The sequence below is a fragment of the Triticum urartu genome, chromosome 2A, assembly GCF_056163025.1.
Source record: "Triticum urartu cultivar PI428250 chromosome 2A, HENAU_Tu73, whole genome shotgun sequence".
NCBI classification, from domain to species: domain Eukaryota; kingdom Viridiplantae; phylum Streptophyta; class Magnoliopsida; order Poales; family Poaceae; genus Triticum; species Triticum urartu.
In genome coordinates, this window is record NC_141874.1 from 73,906,840 (window position 1) to 73,924,151 (window position 17,312).

Consider the following 17,312-nt stretch of genomic DNA (forward strand, 5'->3'; position numbering starts at 1 on the left):
TGTGCGACGGCAAATCACGGGCTACATAACAGTTGGTGGAGGATTTTTCTTTTCGAGGCATGGTGTGTGGCGAGAGACTAGCTGGACCTGCGATCCTGAGCATAACGCAGCTGCAATTGACGGCTGGGGAGACCGATCGAAGCCTCTGATCGATCAACCGACTCCTTTTGCTTGAGGCACCAGGGCTACTCTTTCTTCATCATGCAAAAGCACGCTGCGAAAAATAGTCAACTTCTCCCTCTGTCTCATAATATAACCACCCCCGTGCTGCTCCCGCGAGCGGCCTGGGCGGAACCCTAGATCGCCGCCGCCGCTCCCTTCCTTCGCCTTCCTTCTCCCTCGTCGCCGCCAGGGGACGCCGCCGGGCAAAGCCCGCGCGTGCGTCGGCGGCGGCGGGGCTCCCTCCCTCCCCGCGAGGCTTTTGGGCGGCGCGGGACGGCTGGCCCTCGCGGCGGCGCTCGGCTCGGCGGCAGGTCGGGTCGCCGGCGGATCCGCGGGGCTCCCCTTTGGTGGCGATGCGGTGATGGTGGCGGCGTGGTCTGCGTGGGGCGGCGAGGTGCGGGCTCCTCCTCCTCCCGATCTGATGGCGCCGCGGTGGCGCCGGCGCTCGGGCGTGCGGCGGGGTCCGTGAGGGTGGTCGGTGCGCGACGTCCCCCTCCCCGATCTGATGGCTCCACGGTGGCGCCAGTGCTCGGGCGGCAGTTGGCGTCGACAAGCGGTGGCGGGCGCTGGGATATCGGCGGCGCTCCGGCGTGTGCAGGCGGCGGCGGTCCCTGTGCGCGGTCGGCAGCTTCGTCTCCGATCCGGACGGCGCGGGGGATGGCGGCGGCCCGGCATGGCCGGCGATTTGGATGCGGTGGTGCCGGTGGCTCGCTGATCTGCCGGTACTCCAGGGTCTGCCTGGTGATGCTGGTGGTGACGGCGGCCCGTGCACGAGAGTTGGATTCCTTCGAACTGATCAGGGTGAAAACTTGCCTTGGGCTTCTGCTAAGGCCGGCGGTGGCGGCGCTATCTGCGTCGTTCCCTTCTTGAAGGCATCGCGGTGGAGAAGTTCAAGGCCACTCTCTGCTACCTCCGGGGGAAACCCTAGATCGGATGATCGGATGACGGCGGCGCTCTGGTGTCGTTCCTCCCTTGGGGGCGTCATTTTTGAAGGTACACACGTGATTGAGGGACCAGAGGACGGATTCTTTGGTGGAGTGGTGCTTCATCCTACACACTGATGGCGACGGATCTTGACGGCGTAGCGCAGTGCAGATTCGGAGTTCGCTGTGGGAGGATGGCCTCGCGCAGGAGGACGGTGCTGTCGGGCGTCGTGGTGGCGTCGATGGCAGAGAGACCTGGCACGGTATATGCAACAGTACAGCTCTGAAGATGGATTTGTGGCAGGTGGCTGCGGCGGCCTCATACCCGGCAGGCGTCCTGGTTGAGGAGTGCGCCGGACTGGTAGGTGCCCCATACCCGGCAGGCGTCCTGGTTGGAACCTCAGGTTTTAGATGTTTAGGTTTGACTGCGATGTCTGTTTGGTATTAGGCCCAGACTATTTGCGCCCCTTCATCAATTGGATAGGTGTAGCGACAGTTGTTGCTTAGACGGTGGCTTTAGTCTTGTTGTTGTATGGTTTTATAAGGTTTTATAATAATAATTAATAAAGTGGCCGTATGCATCGCTCAGATATAAATTCCGGGGGTCATCCTCTTTTTCTAAAAAAAAACGTGAAACGTTCTTATATTATGAGATGGAGAGAGTAGTCATTTTGCCCACTACAGAATATTCAGTTTTCTACAGGGATTAGAGCCATCGCAAGGGATAGGTTCGGAGCAGCTACTGCAACTATTTAGTTCAACGAGGTAGATATCCAGCAACACACTCTGGGTGGAGTATCAAACTGACAAGTTAGTAAGAACTAAGAACCAGTCTCATCATCTCGGGTAGGAGACGGCCGGTGAGTCAGGTATCCGCCCAAACTCAGTGAGACGGTATAGATGCGTTAGGCCATTCCCAGAGAACTTCATAAGGTTGATGCGAATCATCCTCGTTCGGGGAAGATTCACCTTGATCTCTCGCCATTCTTCTGAAAACAGCAATCTGGGAAGCATAGCCAGGTTCGTCGCTCGAGCAGCCAACGCCACTGAACTCCACAGTGTAGTCGTGGCTTGCAGCGAGGCCAGTAGCCCAGCGCTGGAACTGGGACCTCGTCCACTCGAACTTGTGGTCATGGTTGCGGAACTTGCAAGGTCCAGCGTTTTCCTCCTGCTCCTCTTCCTTGTTTGGCAAAGCTGACCTCTGGAGGATAGGGTTGTATTCGTAGTTGGGTGTTGAGACAATGAGCACCGCCGGACAGAATGAGCTCAATACAACGTTGCCGAATAAACTTGCTTGGTCCTCCTCCACATGCTCAATCACCTGCAGTTTACTTCGGTTAGTCAAAAAAAGTCCCTAAACAAAACCAACATACAAGAAATGTACAAGCATTTCCGGGTACATTTTATGTAGCATAGGTTACTGATTACAAACGTCCTTCAGGTATGTTGTCTTTCACATAAAGGAACTAACTCCCGCGTTCACTCCTACAGTAATTCTACATCAAATCCACATTGACGGGAAGACTAGACGGACGACGCATAGGCCGCATCAGTGGCAAGCTCGCACCTCGCGCCAACAGGAAGCTCGCGGCTCGCATCAGGAGGTGACCTGATGGATGCACCAGCGGATGGCGAGGCGGAGGGTGAGGCGGAGACGAGGCTACCAAAGGCGGCCGGATGACCGCTGTTGCTCCTTCAACCCTCGTTTGGTGGGTGCGCTCCGGCGCATGAGATCCAACCGGCCTCTCCTAGTACCCTAGCGGCGGCGCTGTCGGGTGGAACGGAGGAGCCGGCGGGATCGGATGGCGCTTGCGGCGATCTGCAGCCTGGTGAGATCGGACGGGATGAGCCGCGTTGGATGCAATGGCGGGCAAGCTTCTCCGAAGGGAATGATCCCGTCGTTTGGATCGAAGGACGACTTCGTTTCTCTCCACGTTCGAGATGGATGGTTCTCCTAGATTTGGACAACGACGTCCTCGCTGGCGAATATCTTCCGGACGGCGGCAAGACTGAGGTGGGTTCTAGATTCATTCTTGATTTATATGACGTAGTGGTTGGTGAATGTGTGCAGGTGAATGTTCAACCGAGGTCACCGGAGTTGATCGATCTTTCGGAGCCGATGGTTCATGCCAGACCAGGAGGGAGATTTTGGGTGCTTTCGGACAGCGACGGAGAGGAGCAGGTCGAGAGCCATATATCTATGAAGATCGCCGGTGGAGTGTCCATGGCCTCGCCGAGCGCTGGTTCTTCGCCGGAGCTTGAGATCAAGAACGATCGGCGTAGCCCTACTGTTCAAATCTCGAAGCCAGTGATGAAGCCGTGGAGCGGACCAATTCCAAAGGTTCTGAGAAAACCGGTAACGTTGTCTGATTTCTTGCCGGATAACCGGACTCTTGTGACGCGGAAGAAGAAGAAGGATCGGCGGCCGCCGGCGGCGCAGAGGCCGGAGCCGGCGAGTGATTGTTCGTCCGTGATTAGGGCGGATCGGATCGTGCGTTTGAATGCGTTGTTGGGTTCTGACGGGCTGGGTGTAGTGGGCCACTGTACGGGCACTTCCGAGACCGGGACATCGGGCTCGGGTGGTTTGCCTATGTGTGGACCGGGATTAGCGGGGCTAAAGGCCCAGGCAAAACCGGCTACTGGCGAGAGGCCTGTCGAGGCGTTCGTGCATGTGATTGCGTCGGATCATGTGCCATCGCATGCACGATCGGTTTCGCCCTGTCGAGGGGTTGTTCTCGCTAGGGTTCGCCGCCGCGGACGGGTGGGTTTTCCGTCTGCTGTGCGTGGCCGTGCGAGGCGGGCCTCGGGTGTCTCTGTCGATATTGCGACGTCGGCCGGAGAGGACGTGATGCCGCCCAAGCCTCCGCCGCCGGCGAAGAAGGCAGCGTCGCCCGCGGGTGCGGCTGCCATGGCTGCGGCGTTGCCTGCGCCGGGTGTGGCTCGAGTTGCGCCTCCGCCTACGGCAGCCATGAGGCCGCCCAGGGCGACAGCTCCGCCTCCACCTCGGGCGCCGGTTCCGAGGCCGCCAGCTCCGACCCCAGCTGGGGCGCTGGCCCCGCTCGCGGCTAGGGCACCGGCTCCGTCTCGGGGGCCGATGCCCCCGCCAATGGCGCCTGTCCCCGGGTCGCGGGCTGCACATGCGCCGGCTGCTAGGCTCGAAACGCCGCCGGCACAACGTCCATGGCCGAGGCAGATGGCGGGAGGCCGAGGCAGTGGTGGTCAGGGTCCGACCGGCCTTGCGACGGGGCATCGGTGGGATATGACTGTAACCCCCCGCGCGATCAGTGGGGCGATGACGGGTATGATGCTTATGGCGCTGGTTTGCACCGGGGTTCTTCCTCCACCGGAGGGGGCCGTGGTTATGCTTGGGTGGACAATGGCAATGATAACCGGGGTTTCCAAGGACCAACCGGAAATTTCATCGAGGGCGCGGTCGGTCCTAATAACCGTGCTTTCCGAGGACGCTTTCGTGGAGGTCGGGGCGGGAACCGGAGGCACTATCAGCCTCGGCGTACTCAGACCGCTACAGTGACGGAGGTGGCGGAGGGTGCAGTGGATTTACCGCAGGTGGCGGTGCAGACGGTGCAGGCCTTGGCTGTAGTTTCTGTGCCAGAGCCCATGCAGACTGGCGATTCTACTTCTGAGCAAGGTTCGGACAAGGCCGAGAGTGACAAGTTGTCTAAGTGGGCGGCTAAGAAGAAGAAGCTCAATTGTTTCCGTTGTGGGGAACCGGGTCACTTTTTGGTTCACTGTACTGCGGAGTTATGTGACCTATGCCGGAAACCTAAACACACAGCGGCCGACTGTCCTCTTATGTTGGGGCCTAAACCATCCGTTCAGATCTACGGAGTGTGTTGTTCGGAGTTGATGTTTTTTGAGTCTCCTTCTGCGGAGCCTTCTGCGCCCATAGTGGAAACGTCCTTCCCCGGTGTGGTGAAGGTGGTTCCCGGGCCGTTGACCGAAGCTCAGATCATTCAGCAGTTAAGAGAGCTCGCTCCGGGTAATTTTCAGTGGTCCTTACTTAAGCTCACCGATAACTCTTACAAAGTGGATTTTCCGTCTAAGGAGGATCAGGTGAGGATTCTCAAGTTCGGTATGAGCAGGGTTACAGGGACTAGTTATGTGCTTGAGTTTGATAAGTGGAACAAGAAAGAGCCACAAGGCACGCCTTTAACTCAGATTTGGGTTCGTTTCTCTGGTGCTCCCTCTGACCCTCTGGACAGCTTCTTGGTCACTTGGAGCCTGGGTTCTTTGATTGGCAGGACTGAGCAGGTGGATATGCAGTTCACTCGGGCTCATGGGGTGGCACGGCTGCTTGTCAGTGTAGCCAATATTCAGTTCTTGCCAGACGTGGTGCCTTGGACTTACGCGGGTGTTCTATATCAGTTGGATGTTGAGTATGAGGATCCTGATCTTTTCAATGAGTTTGAGGATGATAACCCCATGGACACTTCTGAGGGAGGAGGGGGGTCAGGGAACCAGGATGATATAGCTAAGAGTGATGATGACAAGGCTAAGGGGCCTTCGGGGCAGTCTGATAATGGTGACTCCGCCCCTGTTGGGACTTCCAGCACAGTTCCGACTACCACTCTTCAGCTTGGCTCTTTTGGAGCGTTCTCGGCTTCGCCGAGGGTGTCGTGTGACAGGGTCCGTTCTGCGACCCCGGTGCTCAGTTTGCAGGTGTCGAGGTCTGCTGAGGGCGGAGGTGCTTCGGGGCAGGATGTCCCGCCCTCGGTTGTTTCCTCTCCTTCGGCACAGGCTGAGGCGGCCGAGCCGGTGGTCATGGGAGGAGATGGCGAGCAGGAGGCTCGGCCCTCTGGGCCTTTGACGCTGGCGGTCCCAAGGGTCGGCGCGGCCCCCTTGGTGAGGTCGCCGGTTTGCGGGGGAGCGGGCGCGCAGGAGGCCGTCTTTTCCTCTTCTGTTGCTCTGGAGGGCGGGCTGGGTGGTTTGGTTGCTGCGGCACCGGACTCCCTGGACCGCGCTAGGCCGAGTTCACTGGTCGCGGGCGTCGGCAGGATGGCCGTCGATGGGCCCTGGGAGCTCTCGTCGCCGTTGGATGTTGCTCCGGTGGCCCCGGCGCTGGTCACCGCTGTTGGGGGATGGGCAGGAGGCTCTTTCCCCAGCGCAGCTTCTCGCGAGGAGGTCATCGCTTTCGGTGGGATCCCGGATCCTGTCTCTGCAGGGAGACGGGTCAGCGGGAGACTGCAGGAGCAGCCGGATATTGATGACATGCAGCTCAGGTGTGCGTTGAGGGCGGCCAAGTTTCGTGACGTCGAGCTTTCTACTGGTATGTCTGTTAACAAGTCTAATTCTATTATGCATTTTACCAATGATGAGATTGTGCAAAATGCTAACCAATTAGGAGTATCTCTGGGTAATAATGATCTAGAGATTTCTAAGTCTGTTAATGATATGCTAGATTTGGAAGCTGAACGAGCGTTAGAATTGATTCGTAACATGGCGGCGGTTAGGCCGATGAATGAATCGGAGATTGATGCGCTTGGGGTTAGAGTTCTAGATGGTTTGTGTGTTGATCTTGATCCTGCGGTACAGGAGGCGGAGGAGGAGGATGAGTATGGCCTCCCTGAAACATCTAACCTTGAGGATGAGTCTTTGGTGGTAGAGGCTCAATCCGAACGTGCCGAACCTTCTGATGTTCGCGTTAAGCCTAAACGGACCTGGAAACGGAAGGTTTATCTGGCGTCGGCTGTGCGTAGAAGTGCTAGGATCCGTACCTCTAAAAAATTTCATGATGAAATATGAGAGGCATCTTTTGGAACAGCAGAGGTCTTAAAGACTTGGCTAAAAGACGGTTTCTAGCAGAGGCTTCTCTTGAACATTATTTAGACTTTATTGCTTTGTCCGAGACTGGACAAGGTATTTTTTCTCCACAATTTCTTAGTACCTTATCTGGGGGGGTTGATTTTGACTGGCACTGCCTCCCACCTCGAGGAAGATCCGGTGGGGTTTTACTTGGGGTTAAGTGTGAAACGTTGGAGGTTTGGAGTGTAGTGTTGGGTGAGTTTGCGGTAAAGTTTCGGGTCAGAACTAAAGCGGATGGTTTTGATTGGGCTTTGGTGGCAGTCTATGGGGCTGCGCAACCAGAACTCAAGCCAGATTTCTTGGCTGATTTGGTCCGTGTTTGCGGTAACGAGCAACTACCCGTCTTAGTGGGTGGGGATTTTAACATTATTCGAAGAAAGGAGGAAAAGAATAATGACAACTTTGACGGCAGATGGTCGTTTATGTTCAATACTATCATAGAAAGCTTGGATCTCAGAGAGATAGAGCTTTCGGGTAGGAAATTCACTTGGGCAAACTCGCTACCGGTTCCGACTTTTGAGAAGCTCGATCGTGTTTTGGCGAGCGTCGATTGGGAACAGAAGTTTCCTCTGGTAACGGTGCAGGCATTGACACGAGGTATCTCGGATCACACACCGTTACTAGTCGACTCTGGAGCTCAAACTCATATGGGTAATAAGAATATTTTCTCCTTCGAACTTGCCTGGTTTGAAAGAGAAGGGTTTATTGAGTTGTTAGCTAGAGAGTGGGCTAAAGACTCGGGGGGAAGGTCACCCATTGAGCGGTGGCAGTGCAAGATTCGTCATCTTCGAAGGTTCCTTCGTGGATGGGCTAAGCACACGAATGGGATATATAAGGCTGAGAAGGAAAGACTCCTTATGATTATTCATTCCCTTGAGTTAAAAGCTGAAACCTCTATTTTAGATACTTCCGAGCTGGAGTCTAAAGTGGAGGCCGAGTTAAGGTTGAAAGAGCTTCTCCGCGAGGAGGAATTGAAATGGGCTTTGAGAGCTAAGGTTCGTAAGGTTGTCCAAGGAGAGGAAAACACTCAATTCTTTCATATGATTGCTAATGGAAAGCATCGTAAGAAGAGAATTTTTCAATTAGAACAAGATGAAGGGACGATAGTTGGTCAGGAAAACCTGAAAGTTTACATTACCAACTATTATAAGCAGTTGTTTGGATCTCCGGAAGAGAGTTTTGTGTCCCTGGATGAGTCAAGAGTTGAGGATGTTCCCCAACTTGAGACGGAAGAGAATGAGATTTTGACTGCTCCTTTTACGGAGAAAGAGGTGTTTGAGGCCATTTCACAAATGAAGAACAATAAAGCGCCAGGACCAGATGGGTTTCCGGCGGAGTTCTACAAAGAGTGCTGGCATTTTATTAAGGGTGACCTGTTGCAGATGTTTCATGATTTGTTCAATGGTCAGCTTCATTTGTTCAAGCTCAATTTTGGAACGATAACTCTTCTTCCTAAGAAGACAGAGGCTATTCGTATTGAGCAATTCAGGCCTATCTGTTTGCTTAATGTCAGTGTCAAAATTTTCACCAAGGTTGGGACGAACAGACTCACGCAGATTGCGCATTCAGTTATGCAACCGTCCCAGACCGCTTTCATGCCAGACAGAAATATCCTTGAAGGGGTGGTCGTCTTGCATGAAACGCTCCATGAGATTCACTCAAAAAAACTAGATGGTGTGGTTTTTAAAGTGGATTTTGAAAAAGCATACGATAAAGTTAAATGGCCTTTCCTTCAACAGGCGTTGTGTATGAAAGGATTTGACAAGGCCTGGCGAGACCAGATTGAGTCCTTTACGCAAAAAGGGAGTGTAGGGATTAAAGTGAATGATGATATAGGTCACTATTTCCAAACACACAAAGGACTAAGGCAAGGAGATCCCATGTCACCGATTCTATTTAACATAGTGGTTGATATGTTATCCATTTTAATAGGTCGGGCTAAGGATGCGGGGCAGGTTTCGGGCTTGGTTCCGCACCTAGTTGATGGTGGTATATCCATTCTGAAGTATGCCGATGATACTATCATCTTTATGGAGCATGACATGGCGAAAGCAAGGAACATGAAGCTTGTGTTGTGCTTATTTGAACAATTGTCTGGACTCAAGATTAACTTCCATAAGAGCGAACTGTTTTGCTTTGGAAGAGCTAATGAGGACCAGGAGGCGTATAAGCAATTGTTCGGATGTGAGTTGGGTTCGCTACCGTTTACATACCTAGGTATACCCATTCACCATCGTAAGCTGACGAACAAGGAGTGGAAGTGCATCGAGGATCGTTTTGAAAAGAAACTAAGCTGTTGGAAAGGGAAGCTCATGTCATATGGAGGTCGATTAATTCTGATTAATTCGGTCTTAACCAGTATGCCCATGTTTCTTTTATCCTTTTTTGAGGTCCCGGTGGGGGTCAGGAAGAGGTTAGACTTTTATCGATCTCGTTTCTTTTGGCAGAATGATGAGTTGAAACGAAAGTATAGGCTTGCAAAATGGGATATCATCTGTAGGCCGAAGGACCAAGGCGGTCTAGGCATTGAAAATCTAGAGATCAAGAATAGATGTCTTCTTAGCAAGTGGCTATTTAAACTCTCGTCCGAGACAGAGGCCACATGGGCTCAGATTCTGCGAAATAAGTATCTTCAGGCTAAAACTTTGGCTCAGGTGACTGTGCGCCCGACTGATTCTCCATTTTGGAAAGGGTTGATGAGAGTCAAGCCCCTCTTCTTTAATAGGGCAAAAATCTTAGTCGGTGATGGGGCTAACACGAGGTTCTGGGAGGATACGTGGCTTGGGGAGACGCCTCTGGCACTTCAATATCCTACTCTGTATAACATTGTTCAACGTCGAGAAGCCTATGTTGCAACTGCCTTACAGTCCACGCCTCTCAATATTAGCTTCCGGAGGACGCTAGTAGGCCATCGTTGGGAGGCATGGCTTCATCTTGTACGAAGGTTGATGGATGTCCAGCTGTCTCAGCAGCCAGATAGATTGTTTTGGAAACTGACTAAGGACGGCAGGTTCTCGGTCAAATCCATGTATCTGGATGTCATGAACACTAGTGTCATTCCTTGCTCGAAGCACGTCTGAAAAGTTAAGGTACCATTGCAAATCAAAATGTTTATGTGTTTTGTGCATAAACAAGTCATTTTGACAAAAGACAACCTGGCAAAACGCAATTGGATGGGTTCTGCTAGGTGTAGCTTTTGTGATTGTAACGAAACTATAAGGCACTTCTTTCTAGATTGTCCGCTGGCTAAGATTCTTTGGCGTTCGATTCATATTGCTTTTAATATTACTCCACCTACCTCTATCAATATGTTATTTGGAACATGGCTTGATGGGGTTAACTTGGATGTAGCAAGACACATTCGTGTCGGAGTGTGTGCCTTGTTATGGGCAGTATGAAACTGCAAAAATGATTTGGTTTTTAACAGAAAAACGAACTTTCACTTTTTGCAGGTTATCTTCAGGGCCACAACATTGATCCGTATGTGGTCGTTACTCACTCCGACGGAGGCCAGGGGGCGTTTGGCTACTGCGTCTACCCGATGGGAGATGGTAGCTCGGGGTATTTTCAACCGGTTTGGATGGCGGTCATGTAATAGGATAGGCATGTAGTGCTCCTATTTTATTTGCCAGCCGGTTGTGGCTTCTTGATTAGGCTCGCTTGAGCAGCTTGTTTTCTTTTCGTACCTTCAGATGTTGGAGATTTTTGTGACTGCTTTTGTTTTTTAATTATGAGCCGTATGCATCTTTCTGATGCAGAGGCCGGGGTAATACCCCTTTTCTAAAAAAAACATCAAATCCACACCAGGAACTAACAGCCCATATGCCCAGATCAATTCTAGAACAAAACCAAGCCTAACGTTTTACATACATATAACAAAACCAAACAAGAAGATACAAACAGTTCAAAAGGAGTACTCGGCTACCTCAAGACAGCTGCCAATATCAAACCCATATAAGCGAGAATCAAAATCTGTTACTGATCCATGATAGAGCACAGCTGTTGGAACACTAGTTTGTAACAAGAGTTTCTTGCTAAGCTTCTGATGAAGGCTCTGCAATGTCAGATAGAGGTGAAACAAATCCAAATATAAATCATTACAAACAACAACAACAAAGCCTTTAGTCCCAAACAAGTTGGGGTAGGCTAGAGGTGAAACCCATAAGATCTCGCAACCAAATATAAATCATTGAAAAGGAAAAAAAATGGTTCAAAGAGTAAACAACTATTTGAGCAGGACTTTGAACCTTTCCCGCTCTCGTAAGACCCTTTCGAGAAATATCAACACCAACAATTTTTTCAAGGGTTGTTGGATGCTCTAACAGTGAGTCAAGAAGACTACCAGATCCACAACCAAAATCAACCTGAAAAATTCAGCTTTAATAGTGACAAGCCAATACTTGTAAATAAGGAACTAGGATGAAAGTAATATTCACCAATGTTGTAGCATGCAGCTGGTTGATGTGCCGAACAGCAAATTCAACTCTCTGTTTAGATAAAGCAGGATTGAACAAGGCCTTCTCCATTCTATCTTCTAAAGGTTCAGTTACTTGCAACACCTTTACGGAGAACTCCAAGACGCAGCTGTCTGCAAAGATGTTCAAATGTAGGAAGGATGTTGAAGCCCAATTCCAACAATCATAGATAACTGTCAGATTGAGCTATTGATATAGGTAGCTCACCTCTAGATATCTTGGAAAGGTCCAGTGACAACTCACCAGCTGCAGCCAGGCTCAAATCCCTATCAGACAGTTGATCTACAAAGCATGCACTTTGATTAACTGAGAGTTGAGTTGCACATGATTCAAGCTGATTCCTAACAGCTCCAGCCCCTATCTCAAACTCAAACTCATTATTGACTTCTAGGAGATATCTCGTTCTGCTGTCCTTCATAAACAGGTGAACACTGTAGCTTATGCAAGCCAACGATCTATGGGACGGAAAAACACCAGAATCTTGACCATCAACGTCTGTTAAAAAATGCACTGCTTTCAAGCTGCTGATATGATGTATCCATAGAAAAGTATCCAACTGCGCTGCATGTTCTTGAATGACCACCACTTGTCTTGCCATAGACAGATAAGCACATTGCAAATTCTTGTAAAAATATATTTGGATATATCGTGAGGCCATCAGTGCTCTTAGGAAGATAGAGCTTCTCCACAGGCGTGTTCAGCTGCTTAAAATAACGATTGAACCAAATCAAGACCTTCAACGCAGAATTCTGAATAGGACCAGTTTCCTTGCTCCAGCTATAATCTGTGGAATACTCTAGTAAAATCTCCCTCTTCTTTGAATATATTTTGACAGAGCACTTGAACATGTCTGGGTTTTCCTTGGCAATCCTTCCATCATTTGCGCACTGATTTCCAGCGGTTGCTTTTGGTGACCCCATCTCTTCAGAGCCCACAACTGTTCCTAAGACATTACAGGATGCACTTACCCCATTGGCAGCGAAATGGGGTTCTGATAGCCTCTGGAGGCGACAGAAAGAACAAAGGAGATCTCGTGGAGAGGGGCCTTTCCAACTGGTACGAGTATAAACACACGGAAGCTCTGCCACAAGAATCGAGTCCTTGGAGATCTTGTAAATTCCATCAGGTAATTTTCGCAGAAGAATCCTGAGGATCCAAAAGCATGTTACATAAACAAAATATAAAATAGGGCGAGAAAGAGTAGTTCCTACAAGACAGAGAAAAACAGTCTCAAAATCGAAGATAACTAGAACACAATGGAGAGAAATTGATGAATGACTGGCATCTACAGCTAGATTACGATCCCCTATAGATCGTTAGCTGGTGTATCACTTATTCATAGAAGATTGCAGTTTTGCTGCAAACACATAGCATACAAGTGAAATCGTCAACAAGCTTGTACCTGTAATAGGTACATAGATTGACATGATCAGTTTGAAGTTCTGTATCTCTCCTTGTGTATCCAACATTTGCCAAAACTGCATCTCCATAAATTGTTTGGCCAGAAATGTAGGAAGCTCGCTTATTTATTACGCAGTTCATATTGCGATCTCCACGATCATCCACCAATTGTTTTGATAAATCAGAAACAAATTGTACATCCGGAGCTGGGAAAAAAAACCTCATCTCAGAAGATGCTTTGTCAACTGTTCTGCAGTAAGAAAAATGCTTTAAACTGTCAGCACAACCAATTTGCTGTAAAGGTTCAGAAATCAAGACTTCACCAATCACAGACTCTGTACTGACCTTGAGACAAGGACATGAGATGAATCAGTTGCAGAGAGCTTCGATGCTATATCACCCATGTAATGTTCATTCTCTCATATATTAAGGCTTACCATCTTAGGTTCATCATCCAACACACATGGAATAAGAACTGCTTCTACTCTTATGGGATCTGAAATACCAGACCAGCGCTGAAGTGCCAAATCAACAGCCTCAGGGGAATAAGGCCTTTGAATCTGAATCCAAAAGTTTCTGTTACTAACAGATACACCAAGAGATTGTTTGGCAGCATTATAGATCATTGAAAGAACCAAGAGAGGATCAAATTCTGCCTTAGGGTCAATAACTTTACACAATGTATGGACCTTAACATCACAAGCAACAATGGCTGAAATAGGTAGCTTTCCAAGGAGGCCCCCAGTCTTCTGAGTGTCACACTCAAGTGCCCAACAAGAGGATGAGATGATGCGGGGAAGTTCTGAAATGAAGCATAGAAGCCATGTTAGAATAGGTATTGTTGGAAATATTAGCACTTTCTCGATTAATCTAATTGACGAGTAGACAGTAAACATGGCAAATACGGTATGCATCTCATACCGATATCTAAGCATGTGAGCACATACAATACATAGAACCGAACCATCTATGAACATCATATATACGGCTAGCACACGAACGAGCAAATAGGGGATGAACGACTCATACCCTCCGGTTGGCCAGGCCAACATGGCGGCGGCAGCAGCAGCCTCGGCATCAGCCAATGCCTTCTTCTTGGCGATTTCGTCGTCAGCCATGGAGTCGATGTAGAGGAAGTAGTGAAAGCAGAGGCGGACGAAGACGGGGACGGATCGGGAGCAACCGCGTCGAGACGCTCCCCAAAAACCTTATTGCCGTTCTCCCGGGTAGGATCTTGAACGACAGGGTTCCGGAGGCACCTGCTCTCCCGACCAACCGTGCACGCGGTCGTCGGGATGGGATCGCCGGAGACAGCTCAGTGAGAGGAACAGTAGATGACGGCTAGGGTTGTATGATAGGGAGTGAGTGAACTGAGTTAGGGTTCACTCCACTAGCCAACGCCTTCTTATATAGGCCTTCGAGTAGATGGGCCTGGGCTCAGGCCCATGACCGAGTCTGCGAACAGCCCACGGTCCAACGTCTCGGACAGTGGCACTTTTGTAAGCGACTCGTTAATTAATACAAGATCAATTAACCATTCTTGACCGGAAAAAATAAGCTTCGGCTCGGCTCATTCCCGCAACCCGTGGCGCACGCGCGCTTCGTGACGAGGCGAGCGGCGGAAAAGGAGGAGCGCGCGTGTGCAACTCCTACTCCCAAGCTCCCAATAGCAAGTGATGGAGCAACCCTTATAAAGAGGTCTCACTCTTCTTACTGTAGCAGTATGGTACTAAACTTCCCACACTTCCCACCACTTGTCGTACACATGCATGGGCCTTAGAGATTAACCAGGGATTATTGTCTTATATGAGCCTAAGCCCATCCATAATCCAACAACCCCCACCAGATCTCGAGGCACATAAGTTTGTCAACTGTTCCAAACAATGTTTGATATACCAGAATTTTTAGTGGAGGCTGTTAAATTGAACTTCCACCTAAAGCAATGGGATTAGACTTCTTCACAAACTGAATAATGGACTATGCCTTGAATTGTCAGTTTGGCGTGTAGAAGTTTCGCCCATTGTCAGCTGATATGTGGCTGCTGAAGGCTAAACCCCACGGGTGGAGCTTATTAGTCATACTCCGTACCTTCTCATGAGCTTCCTAGATATCACCCAATCTCATAGACTGTGACCAGCAGTCGGGCTCACATAGGTATGTGTTCCTCCAAAGAATGCTCTGTAGGTTAGCATCTTGCTTACATAAGCTTTGGAACACATTAAGACAAAAGTCAGCCAGCCTTATAGAATTGAGAGTATTATTGCATCTCCAACGGAGTGGATTAATTAAGGATACTCTCCTCAGTTGACCGCTGGATTGTTGTCCCAGGTCCTAATTCACGGGATCTCCGATCACATAGGTTGGGTTACCCACATGGCAACTTACGTGGGTCTCATACCCATCTCCCTCGATGCATTTTCTATCACAATCCGTGATACCCTTTTGTAAAACGGTCTGCCAGATTCTTAGCCGTCTGGATATAATCCAACGCTATTACTCCGGAGTTTCTTGATTTTCTGACAGATTTTAATCTTCTTCTTATGTGCTTTGTGGATTTCAAGTTGTCCTTTGAACTCTTAGCCTTGGCAATCACTATTTGATTGTCACAGTTCATAAGGACAGCCGGGACTGGTTTATCAACCACCGACAGATCCATCAAAAGCTCTCGAAGCATTCTGCTTCGACACATGATGTGTCCAATGCTGTGAGTTCCGCTTCCATAGTCGATCTTGTTAAGATCGTCTGCTTGCAGGAAACAGCACCGCCACCAAGTGTGAAGACATATCCACTTGTGGCTTTCATCTCATCAGCATCAGATATCCAATGTCAGGACCCCGATTCCAAGTCACATCGATCTAGCCGGTAACACCTCATATCACTTTGCGGCCTCACGCACGGTATTCCCATGGGTGTCGCCTTACCATGGCCCGAAACCGTTTGTGCCTTTTGGCTCACGTATATGATAGTGTCGCTAGCATCCATATGACAGAGAACCCGGACCGACATGGCTAGTCGTGAACCCAAAGCGGCACTAACCTATGGGAACAGGCATACATGAATCACATCGAGCATGTCAGTCAGCAGCGTGTGAATCCGGGCTATAGCACTGCCTAACAGGACTCCGGGAACCTAGGCTGTAGCAGGCTAGGCAGGACTCCGGATGTCACCGCGTGACATTTCCCCGAAGGGACAGACACAGGAATGAAGTGAAACACATGCCGGCCAGTCAAGTGTTCTGAGCAGTAGTGCTAGGCTAGCAGGACTCCGGTGAACCGGACTATAGCGGACTACTATGGCTCATGGAAGCACTAGACTACATTTCCCCATAACAGAGGCTGCCAAGGATAAACAACTAGATTGTCGGATCCCACACATACCAAGCATTTCAATCATACACACAATATGCTCGATATGTGTAAATACAACATGGCATCACAACATAACTCTACGACTCAAACATTTATTCATTAGGCTCCGAGGAGCGAGATATTACAAACATGGGTCTCATGACCCAACAATCATATCATACAAATCAAAGCACATGCGGAAGCTTAACATGTCTGAGTACAGACATCTACAAATGAAAAAGGCTAAGAAGCCTGACTATCTACCAGATCCTGCCGAGGACAGAAGATCGTAGCTGAGGTATCAAGCTAAACGTCGAAGCCCACGCGAAACAACTAGCGAGACTGAAGTCTCTCTGCAAAACATAAATTAAGCAAACGTGAGTACAAAAGTACTCAGCAAGACTTACATCAGAACTAGCTACATATGCATCGGCATCAACAAAGGGATGGTGGGGTTTAACTGCAGCAAGCCAGCTTTGACTCAGTAGCTAACCTAAACTACGACTGCAAGCAACTCTTTTGAGGTGGCGCACACGAGTCCACATATTCACCATATCAATACACCACTACGGATCCGCTCCCGTCTCCCTACGAGAAGGCCATCCATAGCACTCACGCTTATCTTGCGAGTTTTAGAGTATCCACTTTCACTTGTCTATGAACTATGCAAGGGGTCCAAGTTCCCATATCCGAGGAATCCGGCTATTCGAATAGATAATGATAACCCTGCAGGGGTGTACTTCTTCACACACGCTCCCACCACTTATCACCATATACACGTCATGTATCTCGGCAACCTTCAAGCGGAAGCCTGGCGAGGGTGTCGGCCACAGCCTACCTAAACACTCAAGTCTCTAGTCCAGGTTTATCGCCTATCCAGGTTCCATCCACAAGGAGTCCGGCCGAGGTTTCCACATACGGCCCCGAACGATGTGAACAGGGTTCCCGAGACACCAAACGGGCGCCCGGTACACCGTGCCACGGTGTATCTACCGCATCATAGCCCACCCCTAGGGTCAGCGCTACGCACGGTCGCCAACACATAACCTACAAACACCAGAAACTAGTTGCAACTCCTAGACAGAGTACTAGGGTGATTAAGAAGCCGAGAGGGTCAATTAAGGATCCCAATGAGTGGTAGTAGATGTTCATGGATCACAGACACAGAACTCAGTTCCTGA

At 49.9% G+C, this 17,312-nt stretch overlaps 1 pseudogene; it reads right to left on the minus strand.

Annotated features, from left to right (window-relative positions):
* Positions 1–1,968: 1,968 nt before the first annotated feature.
* Positions 1,969–17,312, minus strand: part of LOC125535037 (small RNA 2'-O-methyltransferase-like) — a 53,823-nt pseudogene continuing 38,479 nt past the window's right edge.